We start from the raw sequence: 18,991 nt of genomic DNA on the forward strand, positions 1-18,991 counted from the left end.
AAAAGTCAGACGAGAAACCAAAGATGATACTAATTGCCCCAGACTGGCCCCACCAATACTGGTACCCAATCCTAAGGAACTTGTCTCAATACCCAGCTTGAACCTTGCCTCAAAGACCACAACTACTGTCCCAGCAAAACAGTTAGATCCTGCACAATCAACTACAAACTCTGAACCTGGCAGCATGGCTGATCATGTAGTCGTACAAACAACACCTCTCAGTAAAGCTGTGATGGATGTGATTTTGGAGGCCAGAAGGCCTAGTACTAGAAAATCTTATGCTGACAAATGGAAGAGATTCTGTGCTTGGAATCAAGCACAAGGGACTGATACAGCAGAACCAAATATTCCTCAGATATTGCAATACTTAACTGAGATGCTTGACAAAGGCCTATCTTTCTCATCAATTAAAATCCATGCCTCTGCCATTTTGGCTCATTATAATACAGAGCCACCAATCTTTTCTCATCCTTTACTAAAACAGTATCTTAGAGGATCCAAAATTTTAAGGCCTCCTAGAAGATCACCATTGCCTGCATGGGACCTCAATTATGTGTTGGAAAAGCTCACCCTGCCTCCATTTGAACCAGCTGCTATCGCTGATATAAAGTTCTTATCATGGAAAACAACTCTGCTACCAGCAATTACTTCAGCTAGAAGAGTTTCAGAGCTACAGGCCCTCATGGCTGTAGAGCCTTTCATCATATTTTACCCAGACAGGGTGTCACTGAGGACAAATCCTACTTTTATGCCTAAGGTGGTTTCCAGTGTAGCTCTTAACCAAACAATTCATCTGCCAACCTTTTATCCAAATCCGCAGAACAAGGGGGAGAGAATTCTGCATTCCTTGGACGTACACAGACAGCTAAGATTCTACTTGAGCAGGACTAAAGCTCTAAGAAAAACTGAGCGATTACTAGTGACTTATGCTGCAGGATCAGAAGGCAAGGCTATTTCAAAGCAGACTATTTCAAAGTGGATAAGCCACTGCATCCGTTTTTGCTACTTACACCATGGTAAGCCTGTGCCCAAGGGCATTAGGTCTCATTCCACCAGAGCTGCAGCTACTTCAGCAGCCTTTCTCAGGGGAGTACCAACCAAAGGCATTCTAGAGGCTGCTACTTGGAGTTCTGTTCACACCTTTACAAAGCATTATCATTTGCCTCTCTACTCTAAATCCAGGGCAGGCTTTGCCACTGCAGTTCTGCAGGACCTTATAGCCACTCCTAATGCTGTTTAGCTCCAGCCTCCCAACCATAGCTTTGGGATTCTACCCAAATGTAATGACTGTAGCAGTGAAACACGAAGAACATAGTACAGTTGTGTACACTTACCATAAATGTAGATGTTCGAGTGTATTCACTGTTGCAGTTCAGGTTACCCTCCCGCCATCCCCCTGTCATTCTGGAGTTTATCTTTCCTTCTCTATCTTCTACAACCTATGTGGTGTATTTGCATGTAGATACAGGTACAGTTTATGCATGTGTATGTATATATATATATATATATATATATATATATATATATATATATATATATATATAGTTTTGCTACCTTTTTGGGGGCACCTGGGCATCGGGGGCAAGAAAAACTAAAGAAAATGGCATTGGCTGCATGTTTTATACCCCCTGATGACCTGACGTCATGGAAGAGGAGACAGCAACCGGAGCAGGACCCAAGACTTTGGAATTCAGGCTGACTGAGAGCAACCTGCCAGCCGATTACCCAAATGTAATGACTGCAACAGTGAATACACTCGTACATCTACATTTATGGTAAGTGTAAAAAACTGTACTTTCTAACACTCATAAATTTGTAGCAGTGGTGCAGATCACAAGATTATAACCAGTTTGTCACTTGTAATTGATGTCTGCAGGTGGGATTTGAGACATGTTTGTATGTGTGCGTACATGCGCGCGCGCGCGTGTGTGTGTGTGTGTGTGTGTGTGTGTGTGTGTGTGTGTGTGTGTGTGTGTGTGTGGTGTAAAAATGAATAGAGTTGATCTAAACTTTCCAGATTAATGAAAAAGAAAGCTAAAAAAAAGGAGACAAGGCTGGAAGAGAACTTGTTTTTTCTTTGTTGCCAAATAAGTGAGAACTTTTGTTCTAAAAAGGATTGCACCAGACAAATGTTTTATCCATTGACAACACTGAATTCAAATAAGGTTGATTTCTACAAGAAACAGATATTTAAGGGATGTGGTGAAAATCAGAAATAACCACTGTTTCCACCCAGGAAATGCTGGTGATTAGCAATGCCATAAAATTGTATTCTGAGCAATTCACTCTCACATCTCCCCAGTGCAAACACACACACACACACACACACATATATATATATATATATATATATATATATATATATATATATATATATATATATATATATATATATATATATATATATATATATATATATAGGGGTTCCCTATTACAACCTGGAAGGTGCACTTACCCGAATACGTAAATGCTGACACGTCTTCATCGAACTGCGAAAACATCAGTTGTCCTGAAGGGTGAAATCCAAAATGTCGAATCGTCATGGTTGGCCCTTGTCCGGTATAGCTCCATAAGGTAAGTGTGCGATAGTATGGACCTTAGGGTTAGGGTGCGGGTTAAGGTAAGTGTATAGATGGTAATGTATGTGAGATTTAGTGTAGGGTTAGAAGTAGAGTTTTGTTACGTGTATGTGTGTGGATTATTTATTTTGTGTGGGTATAGCTTCTTAAGGTAAGTGTGCGATAGTTCCGGACCTTAGGGTTAGGGTGCGGGTTAAGGTAAGTGCATAAATGGTGGTATATGCAAGATTTAGTGTAGGGTTAGAAGTAGGGTTTAGTTTAGGGTTAGAAGTAGGGTTTTAGTTAGTGTATGTATGTGTTTATTTAGTTTGTTTGGGTAAGGTAGTATGTAGCAGGCGGTGGGGTGGGACAACTATGACGGTTCGAGTTTTTGAATTTCGCGGTTTAGGGCATTCAGTGTATTCGCGTAGGGTCTATATTGAAAGACTGAAAGCTCTAGTCACCGAATACATAGACCCTATATAGGTAAATGTATATATACGTATACATGCATACACACACACACACACACACACACACACACACACACACACACACACACACAGGTCTGTGTCTGAAGATAAAAGTTCAAAAGACTGAAAATCAAAATATCTAAAAGTCAAAATATTGAAAATGTTTTTAATGCAGGGGGTAAGCAGCCCCTACAACCCTCATGGCTGTGCCCCCACACACCCTGCTAATTATATATATAGCAACACCAAGATCACACAACACTGTAGAAAGGGCAAATTCCATTTTTGATATTTTGAGTTTTAGATATTTTGATTTTTTAGCCTTTTGAGCTTTTGATCTTCTGAAGGGGATCCACACACACACACACACACATATATATATATATATATATATATATATATATATATATATATATATATATATATATATATATTGATAAAAGATGTTGCCAAAGAATCCATGATTCAGGCTGGTATTTGAGATAACATAAAATGAAGCACAGAAAAAAAAACAAACAAACAAAAATGTATTGGCAGGTGATTTGCAGGTGGGGAAGACAAACACGAAAAAGACCTTGGGAGTCTCATAACTAGAAATATTCTTAGTGGGGAGTTGGTTTTTATGCAGACCTACTATCTAGACCCTAGTAAAGGCAAAAGGGGTGAAGAAAAAAATAAAAAGGAAATTAAGAAAAAAATAAAATTGATGGTCTCTGCAGGTAAACTCAGACACCTCTCTAAGCCAAAAATATGTCTTAATATATGTTAAAGGAATACATTAATGTGTTTAAAAGTTTACCTTGTCTAACAAGGAAAAAGATGGTGTGTGTGATCAAAAATCAGAGATCAGACATATTAGCCTTTTTCTGAGTGTACAGTGGAGATCAGGGAATTTGTCATTTCCCCGCTATAGTGTTATCTTGGAACTGTTAATATATAATTTGCAGCCCCTGAAAAAAAATGTTTAAAAATTTTTTCTTTTTTTCTTTTTTTTTTCAGTTATTTTGTGTTCAAGTATTTGGGTGTGATCAGGTGATGCGTGATGTTTGCTAAGTTAAACATTTACTTTAATGATGTGTATCCATCTTAAATGTTGCATGATATTTTCTATTTCAGCCTAGAAAAACATCTAAAGAAACAAAGGAAAAAAATTAGAGTTGCTAAAAGGCAGACATTTTGCAACTAGCTAAGTTCCTGTCACTTCAACACTTGCGTAGAAAACAGGGAAAGCGTACAAATAAAATGCAGTAGGAAAATAAGAACGGTGTAAAAAGTGTTGGACTAATCAGAAACAATGTTTTTCCCCAAAAGGAGATTTCATCATACTGGTTAGACATTACAACAAATGGCCACAAATAATATGATCTTTACATGTGGGAATGCTTAAGCTGATAAAAAGGGTAGATTAGCTTAAACTTGGAAATCAATACCTAAAAAAGCAGAAATGTGCATTTAAGGGAATATTTAAAATCTGGACTCAAAGACTCAGCTTAAGTAGGAGTAATAAAAAGCCATTGATACAACTTGTGCTCCTGAAAAAGAAAGCAAAAACCTATAAATGCAATATTTATCAACCTTAAAAAACTTACGTAACATAGAAGCCAATGAAGTAACCCTAAAATGCTTTGCTTTACCATGTTAGTGTCCGCAGTCTTATGAAAGGTGTAATTCCTGGCAAACAGTAAACAGTTAAGCTAATGCCAACAGTTTTAGAAAAACAATGGCTAAAAGAATAAAAACAGTGGTTTTCAATTTAGAGATGTAAACAATTGGAATACAAACGATCTCAGCAAGGACCTGTAGTCTGTATTGCTGGTCAATGACCTAGCTGATGTGTCTATTGCTAGTCATTTGGAAAACTGCTTGCAGTATGGGGACATTTGTGGAACCGGACTGCATTTTTAATGAATTCATGCTTATCCATTCCTGGAGCATTCCAGGCATACAGTTTAATCTGCATCTCAAGATGTTCATGTTGCTATTCACTGTTGCAGTCACTATTGGTATCTCCTGCCTAAAGAAACCTGACTGGCTGGCCCAACTTCCAGAGCTGCACATATCCCAAGGCTTATGCTAACTCCCTCCAATTGCCTCATAAATATATCAGTGTTATAAGAGAGATGATGGTTGACACCACCTTCAGATCTTTATTGACATGCAGTTTGATCCTGTACATAACCACCATGTTGTCAGTTTTCAGGTCTGGTTGCTTCCAGAAGAAAAAGAAGTACCGCAGTGGAATAGTTTATTTTCTTTTTTTTTTTTTAAATTTTGCGGTGCTGTATTACTTATCTGAAGTCAGATGTGATTTTGAGTCAGGCTCTCGTATTCAAGTTAATATTTCGGCTGTTGGAAAGAAATTCCTAACAAAGATTTACACTTCCATTGTTCATTTTTTCTATGGCCTACAGCATGGCATGGATAGTAGTTGTCCACACTGCACCAGATTCACCCCAAAGAACAATTAGTAGAAGTGACACATTTCTGTGGGAATTTTCAGGTCATTAAGGGGCTGCTGGACAGCAGCCAAGGCCTCTGGGGACCAACCTCTGAAGAAGAAAAATGCTGGTAAATAACATGGAAAGAGATGTCAGGAGAATGAGGTTATTCTGACAGAGGGCTCTGGCCTCCATGAGTCTGCCAGGGCCTTACAAGGTCAGATGCTTTGCAGACCCTGTCTTTTGATATGATATTTGCTAAGGCCACTGGAATGATCGCTCTGCAGGTTGCCATGCTGTTGGCTATTTGCATGTTTTTCCATACCGAAGATGGAATAGTGCCTGCCGATGCCAAAGGGATCTTGTTTCCATCCAGTCTTGCATCAAAGTACTCCTCCAGTGTAGAGAAAAGTATGGTCTAAAATCTGCAATACTATAGGCACCTGGGTGCAGGGAGGAGTTGGATTGTCTATAAATGTGGAACCGTGTTTAGATCTGTTCCTCAAGACATTCAAGTGCTTATATATTATGGGGATAACTTGCATATTGTCTTCTATACATAAATACTCCTCTGGCATGTAAGGTTTGAATAAATCAACCTTGTTTAAACACATTGCTTTCACAGAATAAAATGTTTAGTCTGGCGGAGTTTCTCGCTGGGCCTCTGCTGAAAATAAACTCTGCCCTAGTCGGACTTTCCCAGTCAACAAATGTTAAATAAATAAATAAATGTATATATACACACACATATATATATATATATATATATATATATATATATATATATATACATATATATATATGGGTCTACTTTACATGGTCGACTGTTCAGAAAGTCGACTTTCATATGGCCGAGACCATATGATCGACTTTCAAAAAGCCATCCATGTAAAATAAACAAAAAACACACAACAAACACTTACCTTTCACTATTAATGGGGGGCAAGCCCCCCTGCACCTCCATGGGGGACTCTGCCCCCAGACCCTCTGTAACTTAAATATACCAACTCCAAGATCGTACTACAGTGCGGAAGAAGGAACATTTCCCATTCCGCACTGTACAGAGATAGCGGTTCCCCATGGTCAGCTTTCTATTTGAGTTAAATTTTATGAAATGTAATGTGTTATTTTATTTTCGTTACATAGATGATTTGATTTTTATTTGTGATGGTGGTTTTGATTCAGTTAATGAATTTTTGACAGACTTACATGGTAACCCATTTGGGTTAGAATTTGATGGAATACAGAAGGGAAACAAAGTAATATTCTTGGATCTTGTTTTGGAGGGTACAGAACATGGTAAAATTATATCAAATATACATAGGAAGTTTATAGATGGTAATCAATACCTTCATGCATCTAGTTGCCATCCTGTACATACTTTGGAAGCTCTCCCTTATGGGGAATTGGCAAGGGTATCTAGATTATGTAACACACAAGAAAATTTACAAAAGGAATTGGATATCACATATAATATGTGTTTGAAAAGAGGGTACAGTGTGAATATTTTAGAAAATGCCCTTATGAAGGTAAAAAAGGAGAATAATATGGTAAGGAATAAATGTAATAAGGGTGAACATCACCATTATAAGAAATATCATCTGGCAACCAGTGATAAAACTTGTAAGGATATTTATTTTGTCTCTACATATAATGTAAAAAGTGGAGACATAAAGGATGTAGTGGAACATTTTTGGAAATTTTAGTGAAAGACAAGGTGTTGATGCACATTTTGCCACAAAAACCTTTATTCTCATATAAAAGGGAAGAAATTTGAAAGATATGGTGGTACATGGTAAATTTGTAATGCCAAAATTTTGTTTACCAAGACCACTAAGTGAATTTGGTACAAGATGTTGCAGTAGATGCAGTGTTTGTAGGAATATAGTTAGAACATTTAATTATATTAACAACATTAGGTTCACAGTAAGAGATAGTTTTACCTGTAGAAGCAAGGGAGTTGTGTATGCTTTACACTGTCCCTGTGGATTATATTATATAGGTGAAACTAAAGAGAGTTTCATTAGGTTAGGTGAGCACATTAGAGACATAAGACATAAAAGGGAAAATAAAATTATTGCCACACATTTTAGTGTTTATCATAATAGTGATGCTTCATTTTAACAGGAACAGTTTTAGAAAGTGTGAAATGTCTTTGTAATGATGAAAATGCTTTGAAATATAACTTACAATATAAGGAAAGTATTTTTATTTTGAAATACAATGCAGTGACACCCTGTGGACTGAATAATGAAATAAACTGGAGGTGTCTGCTTTAAAACTTTTTTGAACATAATTGTTTAATTAATTGTTTAATTAATTGCTATGAGTATATATATATATCCATTCTTTCAGTGAGAATGTATACTCTTGAAAGGTGGTTACATCGAGGCGCTGGAGAATAAAGAATTTGCTTTTAGATTTGACTTTGGTTCCTGTTTTTCGATTCCTGACTTCTGAAGATTTTGCTGTTTTGGTATTGTTTTGGATCAGAGTTGTTTCTATCTGAAGGTGTGTGGAGTGGAGTTTTAGCAATGCACCATTTGTGTAGCCTTCAACCTCAGGGCTTTGAGGGACAGGAGGTCGAAGTTGATTCTGGCGGGACTGTTGCCCCCGGACTCTACTTCGTCCTCCTCTCCCTCCGTGACACCTGCCGCGGCAGTGCCACCTTCCATCCCTGCTCCCCTGGCCAGGACTCACCCTCCCACCTCAGGCCAGGAGGAGAGGGAAGCTAGGAGGGAGAGGAGAAAAGAGAAGCACCACAAGTGGCGGGCCGAGTCTTCCTCCTCGGCCCCGCCGGCCAAGCAAGTAGCTTCTCCCAGGGCCTCCGGGACTTCTCCTTCCCGGCTCCATTCACCACGTTTTTCCCCGGAGGAGGAGGAGACCCTGCCGCCTTCGAGGTCATCGAGGCAGCACTCCTGGCCCACCTCGTTGGCCTCCTTTAGGTCATCTCGAAGCTTGTCCGATGCAGACATGGACCAGATGATGAGTAGGTTCCTCCAGGCCCAGCTGCAGATGGGAGTGCTCCTGCCCCCCCCCTCCGGGCGGGAGCTCGACCCCCTTTTTCACCCTGATTGCTCCTTCTCCGACCCACTTCTGGGGTTCGGAGCCTTCGGAGCCAGGTAGCATGGGAGCTGGGGGAGTGTCGGTGCCGATAGTACCTCGTACTTCGGTGCTGACGGCACCCTCGAGCTGAGCTTCGGATCCGGAGGTGTCAGTGTGTCTTCGGCTCCATCTTGGTCGGAGCATACTGGCCCTTTGGATCCGATTGCTTCAGCGCCGGCTCCGATCCACACATCGGATCCGAGGGGGCTGCTCTCGGATCCCAGAGAGAGCAGTTCTCCTTCGGCGTTCGATGTCGTGGAGAGGGTATTGTCAAGGGATTCGAGGACCCAGGCTCCTGCTACGGTTCCACCCTGCACTCCCACTCAGATGGGCCTACCTTCCATCACCCAGCCCCAGGGTCAGCCTGCGCCTATGTCCCAGATAGTTCCCTTGGAGGAACAGGATGTGGTTGGTGAAGCCTTTTCGGACAGCCCCCCCCGAGGAGGTTACTCACAAACGTAAGTGGAAGAGGAGGCACTTGGACTCACCTGAGTCCTTGACAGAAGACACAGACTTAGAGGAAGGGGAAGGTTCCCCAAGGTTACCTCCCGGAGACGTCTCCTTCGGAGACATCATGGAAATGCTGCATATTAGAGGGGGGTGGTCAGCCCAAAAACCTTCCTCTGATGAGTCTGTGTTTCTGGAGGTGTTTGATGCAGGCCCATCTACCTCTTGGGTGTCCCCTCCCGCCGATCCCCTGGTAGACCTCATTACTACCAGGGCATGGAAGGAGCCAGACACTGTGGAGCCCATTCCAAAGAGACCAGATAAAATTCTCAGCCCCCCCTTCTAATAGGATGTGCTGGAGCAAGGGTGCTCCTGTAGATGCCATGTTGGTGGTGGCCGCCACCAGAAAGGAACTAGCCCAGGAGAGTTCCTCAATCCATCCTCCAGACAAGGAGTCTCGGACGATGGACCGCCTGGGGAAGAGGATGTTCACTTCAGCTACCTTCTCTGTAAGGTCGCTGAATTATATGGCACACGTGATATGACTCCAGCGGGATCTCATCAAAGAATATGCTGGGTCACCCCCAGAGTCCATGTCGGCCGAGGATAAGAAAGTATTCTCAACCCGAATGGCCACTCTCAAATCCATTACGAACACCTCTATGCGGCTCCTCTCCCATGCTATGGAAGGAGCTGCTAGAGCTAGAGGAGCGGGCATTGTTTTACGACGGCATGCTTGGCTCCGCCATTGCGATTTTGCGGAACCCTTCAAGGCGTCCTTCATTAATGCCCCATTTGATGGTCCTTCGCTATTTGGCAAGACTGTACGCGACACGCTGGTCCAGAACGAGAAAGATGGGAAGACGTTGTCTGCCGTCGGATTCCACTTCTCTGCTCCCCAGAGGTCCTTCTCTAGGAACCAAAAGGGACAGGAGAAGATGTGGTTCCGGAAGTCTCAACAGTCCCGTTTTGCTCCGGACCCCTCGTCCTTCAGAGGCAGAGGAGGACAGGGTGGATGCCGGCCCAGAGGCAGAGGGGGTCCGAAGAATTTTGGGTCGAGAGAACCCTTTTCTGATCGGCCTGCGCAGCAACCCTGAAGGGTTACCCGACTGCTCCACTCTGGAGGCAGTCGGGGGGCGTTTCTCGAGGCACCTAGCAGTTTGGGAGTCCATTACAACAAATCACTGGGTGCTTCGAATCATATCCAGAGATTACAAGATCCCCTTTCTCAATCTCCCTCCAAAACCCTGGAGCCTCCCCGATGTCCCACCCAACCAAAGGGAGGCAGCAGCCGCAGAAATACTCCAGCTGCTAGAAAAAAGAGCAATCCAGCACGTCCCCCCAGACCAATCAGGATCAGGCTTTTACTCCAGGTTCTTCTTGGTGCCAAAAAAGACGGAGGACTTAAGACCGATCCTCGACCTATCCTTGCTAAACCTGTCAGTGGCCAAAGAAAAGTTCTGGATGATCACCATTCAATCCATTCTCCCACTCCTGCTGGAGAATGACTGGATGTGTTCTATAGACCTCAAGGATGCGTACTATCACATTCTGATGGACAGACGATCCAGAAGGTTTTTCCGCTTCCGGCTAGGAGCCAGCTACTACCAGTTCAGGATCCTTCCCTTTGGCCTCACCACAGCCCCCAGGGTGTTCACCAAAGTCTTGGCAGTTGTAGAGGCCCACCTGAGACTCCAGGGAATACAGGTCTTTCCGTACCTGGACGACTGGCTCCTGACCACCCCCACCAGGCATCTACTGTGTTCAGCCAGAGATTACTTCCTCCACTTGGCCTCCCGACTGGGAATCACAATCAGTATCAAAAAATCTTCTCTTCAACCAACCCAGATCTTGGACTTCATTGGGGCCAGATTAAACACAAACCTTTTGCAAGTCTTCTTAACTCCGGACCGGCTTCTAACACTAAAGCTCCATGTGCTGGCCCTTCTACACTCCCTGGCTCCTCCAGCGGAATTGGTCCTGAGGGCTCTAGGTTCCATGGCGGCAGCAATCAACCTGCTACCCTTAGCGCACTTGAACATGAGGGTACTACAATGGACCTTGCAGGTTCAATGGTCCATCCTGCAACATCCACTGAGTTCACCCATCCTCCTCAGCAGAGTTTGCAGGAAAGCCCTATTCTGGTGGCTCCAGTCACTGGACCTCCAGAAAGGGCGCCCCTTCTCTATGTCTCCTCCTCTAACCACGGTGACCACGGACACTTCTTGCCTCAGGTGGGGGGGCACTGTATGGTCAGAACCGTCCAAGGCACGTGGACCCATTCAGAGACCTTGTTTGCATATCAATGTCCTAGAGATGAGAGCGGTGCTTTTAGCATTGCAAGCACTCCAAGCCCTTCTTCCCTTGGGGACAATTGCAATTCAGACAGACAACATGTCAGTAGTCTGGTATATCAACAAGCAAGGGGGAACCAGATCCTACCCACTTTGTCGAGAGGCCATGAGAGTCTGGGAATGGACGATCTCCACCAACCGCTTTCTCATAGCAACGCACATTCCGGGCCGGTCGAACATCTTGGCAGACAGGATGAGTCGAACCATCCTTTCACCGTACAAGTGGTCTCTGAACCCGGGAGTAGCAAAGCAGATCTTCCTCAAGTGGGGTCAACCTTGTTGCGATCTCTTCGCGTCTCCTTCGAATGCAAAGTGCAGCGATTACTTCACTCTAATCCCCCCACCAGGGGAATCCCCCAGAGACGCTCTAGTGCATGTTTGGCCATCTGGTCTACTTTATGCTTATCCATCTCTTCCCCTAATGCTACAGTTCTTGCAGAAAGCCTGTCGGTTGGGGAGCAGAGTGATCCTCATAGCCCCATTCTGGCCTCGTCAAGCATGGTTCCCATGTCTATGGTCTCATCTAGTGAATTCCCCATGGATTCTAGATCCCACTCCGGATCTGATCTCTCACCCACTAGGATTAACAAGCCCGAACCTGGACAACCTCAAACTTATAGCTTGGTTGATCCAGTTCCAGTAATAGCTAGGACTCCCGGTATCTCGCCCTCTGTTAAGGCTATTCTAGTAGCCGCTCACAAGCCTTCTATGAGAAAGGTTTATAATAGCAAATGGAAACACTTTTCAATTTGGGTGGAGCATAGAAACTTAGACCCCTTTACAGCTCCATTACCAGCAGTACTAGAATTTTTGTCAATCTTATTCGACCAGGGTGCTAGCTTCTCTACGGTCAAAGTACAGTTAGCCGCAATCTCCCACTGTCATGTGGGAAGTGATCTCGGTCCCTTGGCCTCTTCCATATTATGCAAGACCTTCTTAAAAGGTACTTTCCTCTTGAGGTCTCCTGTTAAAGATGCAGTTCCCCCATGGGATTTAACTCTTGTTCTCCAGTCTCTGACAGCTCCTCCCTTTGAGCCTGCAGCTTCAGTAGATCTAAAGTACTTATCTTGGAAGACGGCGTTTCTTATTGCCATCACTTTGACCAGAAGGGTTTCGGAGCTTCAAGCCCTTTGCCCCAAACCACCATACTTGGTTTTCCATAAAGATAGAGTTTCTCTCAGGACCAATCCCTCCTTTTTGCCCAAAGTTGCTTCGGAGCCCAATATCAATCAATCTATTAATTTACCAGTATTCTTTCCAAATTATCAGAACAAGGGTGAATACAAGTTACATTCTCTGGACGTACACAGGCAATTGAGGTTCTACTTGCACAGGACCGCTGATCACAGGAAATCTGAGCAACTCTTTGTATCCTTTGCTAAGCCCTTTTTGGGAAAACCAGTATCAAAAGTTACATTGTCCAGATGGATCTCCCAATGTATACTTCTTGCATATAAGAGCTCTGGCCAACCTGAACCCGAAGGAGTCCACGCCCACTCTACTCGATCGATTTCTACATCTGCTGCCTTTTGGTCCAGAGTATCATTGGATGACATTTGTTCAGCAGCCACTTGGGCATCATCTCATACGTTCATTAACCATTACAAGCTGGATATAATTTCCAGAGGGAGAGCATCTTTCGGCTGTGCAGTGCTCCAGAATATCCTTCCATGAGGACCTCCCAAGGATTGGGTAGCTGGGAACTCTGTCCCACAGGTTGATGGACAAATGAAGTTAACTACTTCAGATAAAGAAGTTATGTACTCACCATAACTTTCCATCTGAGTAGGTAAACTTCATTTGTCAGCAACCGACCCACCCTCCATCCCCCTAACCTACAGTGCGTACTAAAGGATTCCTTGCCCTTGTTTCCGGATAACTCTAGGTTAGGATGGGCAGGTGATCCTTTGTGTTGTAATGCTGTGTTACTAAGCAAACTCGATCTGAGGTCAGGAAGGGATAGCAGGGGGTTATGGGTAAGGGGGGGGGGAGCTTGGAGCTCGGATCTTAGCTGTTTGAAGCTGCCGGCTCAGATCCGATATGGATCCGATACCCACAGGTTGCTGACAAATTAAGTTTACCTACTCAGATGGAATGTTATGGTGAGTACATAACTTCTTTTTCAGTTCACTGAACACTCTGAGACGACAATAATGATTGCATATTCCTTTGATTGCACAGTATTAATATTCAGTTGTATGACATGGAGGCAGAAGCACTGCTGGCTCAACCAGCACCCTGTGCCAGAACCAGTGCCCTACCCCCTCAGCTCTTCAAGTGTAGAGCAAAAAAAAAAAAAAACTTTACTGTAATAAGCCAATTGCTACAATGTAGCCCCTCCCTCAGCACTTCTGCTGAAGAACACTTTACTGTGGCTTATTACAGTCAGATCCACCCCCCCAAGCTCTTCCACTGAAGCACCAAAGAGCAAAAAAAAAGGCCAGTCCTTCTATTGCAGATCCCCCTCCCTCCTTCCCACCTATCCCAGATATTCAGGTCCTGTTTCTGTGTTCTGTCCCGACCATCCTTCTGCACATTTTATTAAAAAAAAAAAAAAAAAAAAAAACTTTTCTTCTTTTAAACTTAAGTAAACTGCTTACTACAAATGTAGCAGACAGTTGCTACAGTTTATAACCTGCCTGTGCAGAGTGCTACAGCACTTAGGTTTTAGTTTAAAAAAGAGATTTTCTTTTATTATTTTTAAACTGTGACAAACTGTTTGCTACAAGAAGTTGCTACAGATTAGACCACACACATGGAGTGCTGCAGTGCTCAGGTTTGAACTCAAATGCAATACCAGCTTTTAAAAGCTGGTATTGCATTAAAGAGAGATCTGGATCACTGATCGATCTCCCTCCAACAGTTTGCACCTGGGGCAGTTGCCTTTCTCACCCCACCCTAGCTATGCTACTGGATGGCGGTACAGCAGAATTGGAGAATTTGCCCTTTCCTTATTGTTGTACAACCTCATAGTTGGTGTATAACAGCAGGGGGTGTAAATGGTGCAGAAGGGCTTACCCCCCACAAAACACTTTTTTCAGGTATTTTAGTATTTCCTTTTTTGTAATTTTTAATAGTTTGTGTTTTGATTATTTTTTTTCAACAGTTTTTTGTTCAAAAGGTCTCTGTTAAACCATTAATAGTACAGTTATAGATATATTGCACACACACACACACACACACACACACACACACACACACACACATACATACACACACACACTTTTAAGCAGTGACACATGCTAGGCTTAGACAGTACAGATGTTATACTACACAACCAGAATACCTTGAGATACAAACACAGTGCTCAAATTAACTGTATTAAGTGCAAATCTTAGTATGTGGTAGTTTCTATTCAACACACATCCCAGCATGTTTTATTGCACTAAGGAACTGGTATAATGATATAATGTAGTTCTTTGGCTGAAGAAACATTGCTGTTCAGATTGTCTGGCACACAAAACTTTCTCAGGCAACCCCACCCACAGCTTCTGTAAAGTTATGACCAAGAACAGTCCAGAATTTTTCTTGCTGTGAAAGAGTTAGATCATACACTGGATGGCCCCAGGCTGCTTCAAGGAATACATCTTACTCATGAGACAAATACTCTTAGGTTTGTCTTTTTACAACACATTTCTTGTCCAAAACTGCTTCCATTGTTTTCTTGTTTAAATTGTGCACTAAGCTACCTGGCTCAGATTTTTCCTTGCATCATCTATCAGTGCTGCATGTAAACTATTGGCCTTGCAGTCATGACATCAGAAATCATATCCCTGTGAGAGACATTCCCCCGTCCAGACAGATACTCAATTGTTTAACTTACTTGGGAACTTCACATGACATCCAAAATTGTTCTGTATGCAGTCAGTTTAATGGCACTTGTAGAAGGTACTGCAGAAAACCCCTCAAAATTTAATGTATCAAAAGATCCAGATTTTAGAACAGGAGCTCAGGCCATATGAACAGAAAAAAATTCAGATCATTTCACAAATGTGAGGAAATTATATAAAGAAGGTGAGAAGAATCACAGGTCAGTTTGTAACTCAAATGAGAAATTTGAAAAGCAGCCAGAAATAATGGTGCAGAATGCAGAAAAAGAGACTAAACTCTGTACACTTATTACATCTGAGACCCCTGTTCAATTGTCTAATCTTCCTTTTCTTCTAGGGCCTGTTTCTTTCCCAGGCATCCCTTTCAACTATGCAGATTTTCACAGACTATCCAGATTTTTGCCACATATTTTTGGTCTGTTCCTCATAAAATTTGCTCTTTTCTGGCAAATTACAGATAATTGAAGTGACTAAATAATGACACACATTTGAGTTTCAGACCTTATATTCTTCAGAAAATGGATGTTAATACAAAATAAGTTAAATTCTAAGTTTATAAGAGCAATATTTAAAATCTGTCCCTATTGGTGAGTCTTTGTCCCCCATTATTTTAGGCACTCTCGAGATCTCTTGTGCTAAAAGGTTGAAAGGTATGTTCCCAGGTGTTTCACCTTCTGCTCCCTTCTTAGTCCCTTACTCTGACAGACCTGTACCCATTGAGATTGACTGAGATAAGTTGGCAGCAGCCATTAAAAGACTGGAGGCTCAGTCTCTTACTGGACTTCAAATGCTTGCAGTCTTACCTGGTATCCAATTGACTACCACATACTAGACAGAAGACAGTTCAGCTGACTGTTCAGCAGGTTCCAGTCCCACTTGCCCCCGTTCCATCAGAAACAGCTACCTGATATTGGCTTACCTGGTGTCAGCTGGATGACTTTGGGTATTAATGGTGCTTGTGGCGATTCATCAGTCTTACTCTACAGTGTAACGTTATAGGGAGCCATAGTTGACACAACTAAGTTCTGGACCTACTTTGCAGTTTTTGGTCTTTATTTTAGACATAGTCTATTCTTGCTGCCCTCTTGCATCAGCCAGATGTTCATCGTGTTTCACTGTTGCAGTCATTACTCTTGGGTTATCCTGCTGGCAGGCTACCCTCAGTCGGCCAGAATTCTAAAGTCTAGGTCCGGCATCGGTTGCTGTCACCTCTTCCCTGACGTCAGAGCGTCTGGGGTATAAAAGATGCAGCCAACAACAGTTTCTTCAGTCTTTCTTGCCGCGCGGTGCCCGAAGCAAAAGCAGTTTGCAAGTGCCAGTCGGCCGACTCCTGAGATTTTCAAATCCGTATTTCAGAACTGAAGTCTTCATTAAAGCTAAGTACCCCGTTGGGGAAACTTTTTTCTTGCTCCAGACCGATGTCAGAAAAAGTTTACAATTGTATTTCTTGTGGGAAGCAAATACCTCATAAGGATTTTCACTCTTACTGTATTCCTTGCCTAGGCTCTGATCACAACATTGCTAGCTGTCGCTTTTGTGCTAGATTTAACCAACACACTATCAAGCGTCGGTTTGATTTTGCATTTCATTACTTTGGCCGAAGATTTAATTATATAATGCCATCGGACCAGCCGACAACCAGAGTTTACAAAGAACGCAAGGAAAAGGACAAGGATAGGCATCCGAGGTTCAAAACCGATGATGAAGCCTCTACTAGGCCAGTCGCCGGTTCGCCGGTTCTCAGTGAGGCGCTTTCACAGCCCCTGGCGCCCGCTACCTCAGAGCAACAGGCCGCTACCGACTCCCACGTGGAGCTGACTGGGCCTCTGGATACTCAAGGTATTGGACACTTGGAAATCATTCCCTCAGATGGGTCCGGAGCCGCTGATCAGGCATCGGCTTCTGAAGGTGTCTTCAGACCTACACAACTATATATTAAGCCATCCTCAGCTTCAAAGACAAAGACTAAAGCAGCTCTAAAGACAAAGAAACAAGTACAGCATTCTCCTACTCAGACTTCCATGCCTAAAAACAGATGCTCAAAATGGCCGAAGACCTAATTACTTTGATCAGGGGCTCCCATCCCCCTCCTGATTAGAGGCCTAGGCAAGAGACAGAGTATGATTCTTCTGATCAGGTATCTATTTCCTCTGATTCCTCTTCTGAACAGGATTACTCCATGCTTCCCTATGAGGATTCTGATGCTGAAGAATCCATTCCTTCAACCTCTCCTCCTGAGGATTATTCTTTTGGGGAAACCCTGCATACTATGAGGGAGCATTTCCACTGGGAGAGCCAAGATTATTCTGAATCTAAGAAAAGGCTCAGAGACTTCCTGCTTCTTCCGCAGCACAGACCCCTTGCTATTCCACCTGTTCTAGACATTGTAGATGATGTATTTTCAGAGTCTGGCCTGTCCCCTGACTCTTTACCCCCTGCACCTGCTAAGCCAGACAGATACTACAGGGTCCCGGATTCGCAAATTCCTATATAAAAACCCTGCTGCTGACCCAGAAACTATATCTCAGGGTCCCAAGGGGGTAAAGCTTCCACTGCAAAAAAACCCTGTTCCCTCTGATAGGGATTCTAGGGCTCTAGACAGATGGGAGAAAAAGTCTACACTTCTGCTACCCTGGCTGTAAGGACTTTAAATTGTCAGTTTCATATGTTTAAATATCAGCAATGTTTAATGTCACTGCTTAAACAGAAAATGTTGACAAATACTGAATGTTCAGAGAACAAGGAATTTCAGGATTTATTGCATGCAACTGAACAAGTGGGAAAGTATACTTTGCAATGTGGTTATGATTCACTGGAGGCCTCTTACAGGGCCGCTGTTACAGGTTCTGTTATTAGAAGGCATGCTTGGTTAAAGCAACAGATTCTGCCTGATCATGTTAAACCAAATTTATTAGATGCACCATTACAGCATGATACTTTGCTTGGTACTAAAGCAGAAGAGGTGTTGAAAAAAATGGAGGATAAAGCAAAATCCATGCAGACAGTCAAGGATTTCTTACAGGTACAGCCACCCAGGTTTAGCAGGAACTGGCCTTCTAAAAATTGGTCCTTTCCAGTGTCAGACAGACCACAAAGAGGCTGATACAGGCATCCCAGAGGCAGATCTCAGCCCCAAAGCTCATACAGGCCTAAACAAACGGGTGCACCTACCTCCAAAAGCAGAGAAGACAAATCACAACCTTACAGGAAACAAGTCCGAATGACTTACCTCTACCAGTTCCAAGCAGTTTTCTTTTGACAGCCCCCTTAGGGGGAAAACTAGCACTTTTTTCATCAAATTGGCAAATGGTTACCCAAGACAAATTGGTCCTGAACATAGTTTCCCAAGGCTACAGGTTCCATTTTCACACTCTACCAAGGTCAAAGGGCATGCCAGACCTGCCACACAATCAATGGGCAGAGGCACAAAAGCAAATTTCAGCCCTCATGGACATGAGGGCCATTCAGCAAGTACCACAACAAGAGCAGGGGCAAGGATTTTACTCCAGACTTTTCCTAGTACACAGGAAGGACAAAACCTGGAGATGAATACTGGACCTGTCTATACTAAATACGTTTCTGGAAGTTCCAAAATTCAGGATGTTGACTCTACAGCAGCTACTGCCCATGCTGGGCAAGAGGGCTTGGCTCGTAACTTTGGACCTAAAAGAGGCATACCTACATGTCCCAATCAGACAATCTTGCAGAAGATACCTCAGATTCATAGCTGGCTCAATGCATTACCAATTCTCTGCACTGCCCTTTGGCTTATCTACTGCACCCAGG

The sequence above is a fragment of the Protopterus annectens genome, chromosome 13.part0 (assembly GCF_019279795.1).
Source record: "Protopterus annectens isolate FY-2018-M chromosome 13.part0, PAN1.0, whole genome shotgun sequence".
Classification (NCBI taxonomy): domain Eukaryota; kingdom Metazoa; phylum Chordata; order Ceratodontiformes; family Protopteridae; genus Protopterus; species Protopterus annectens.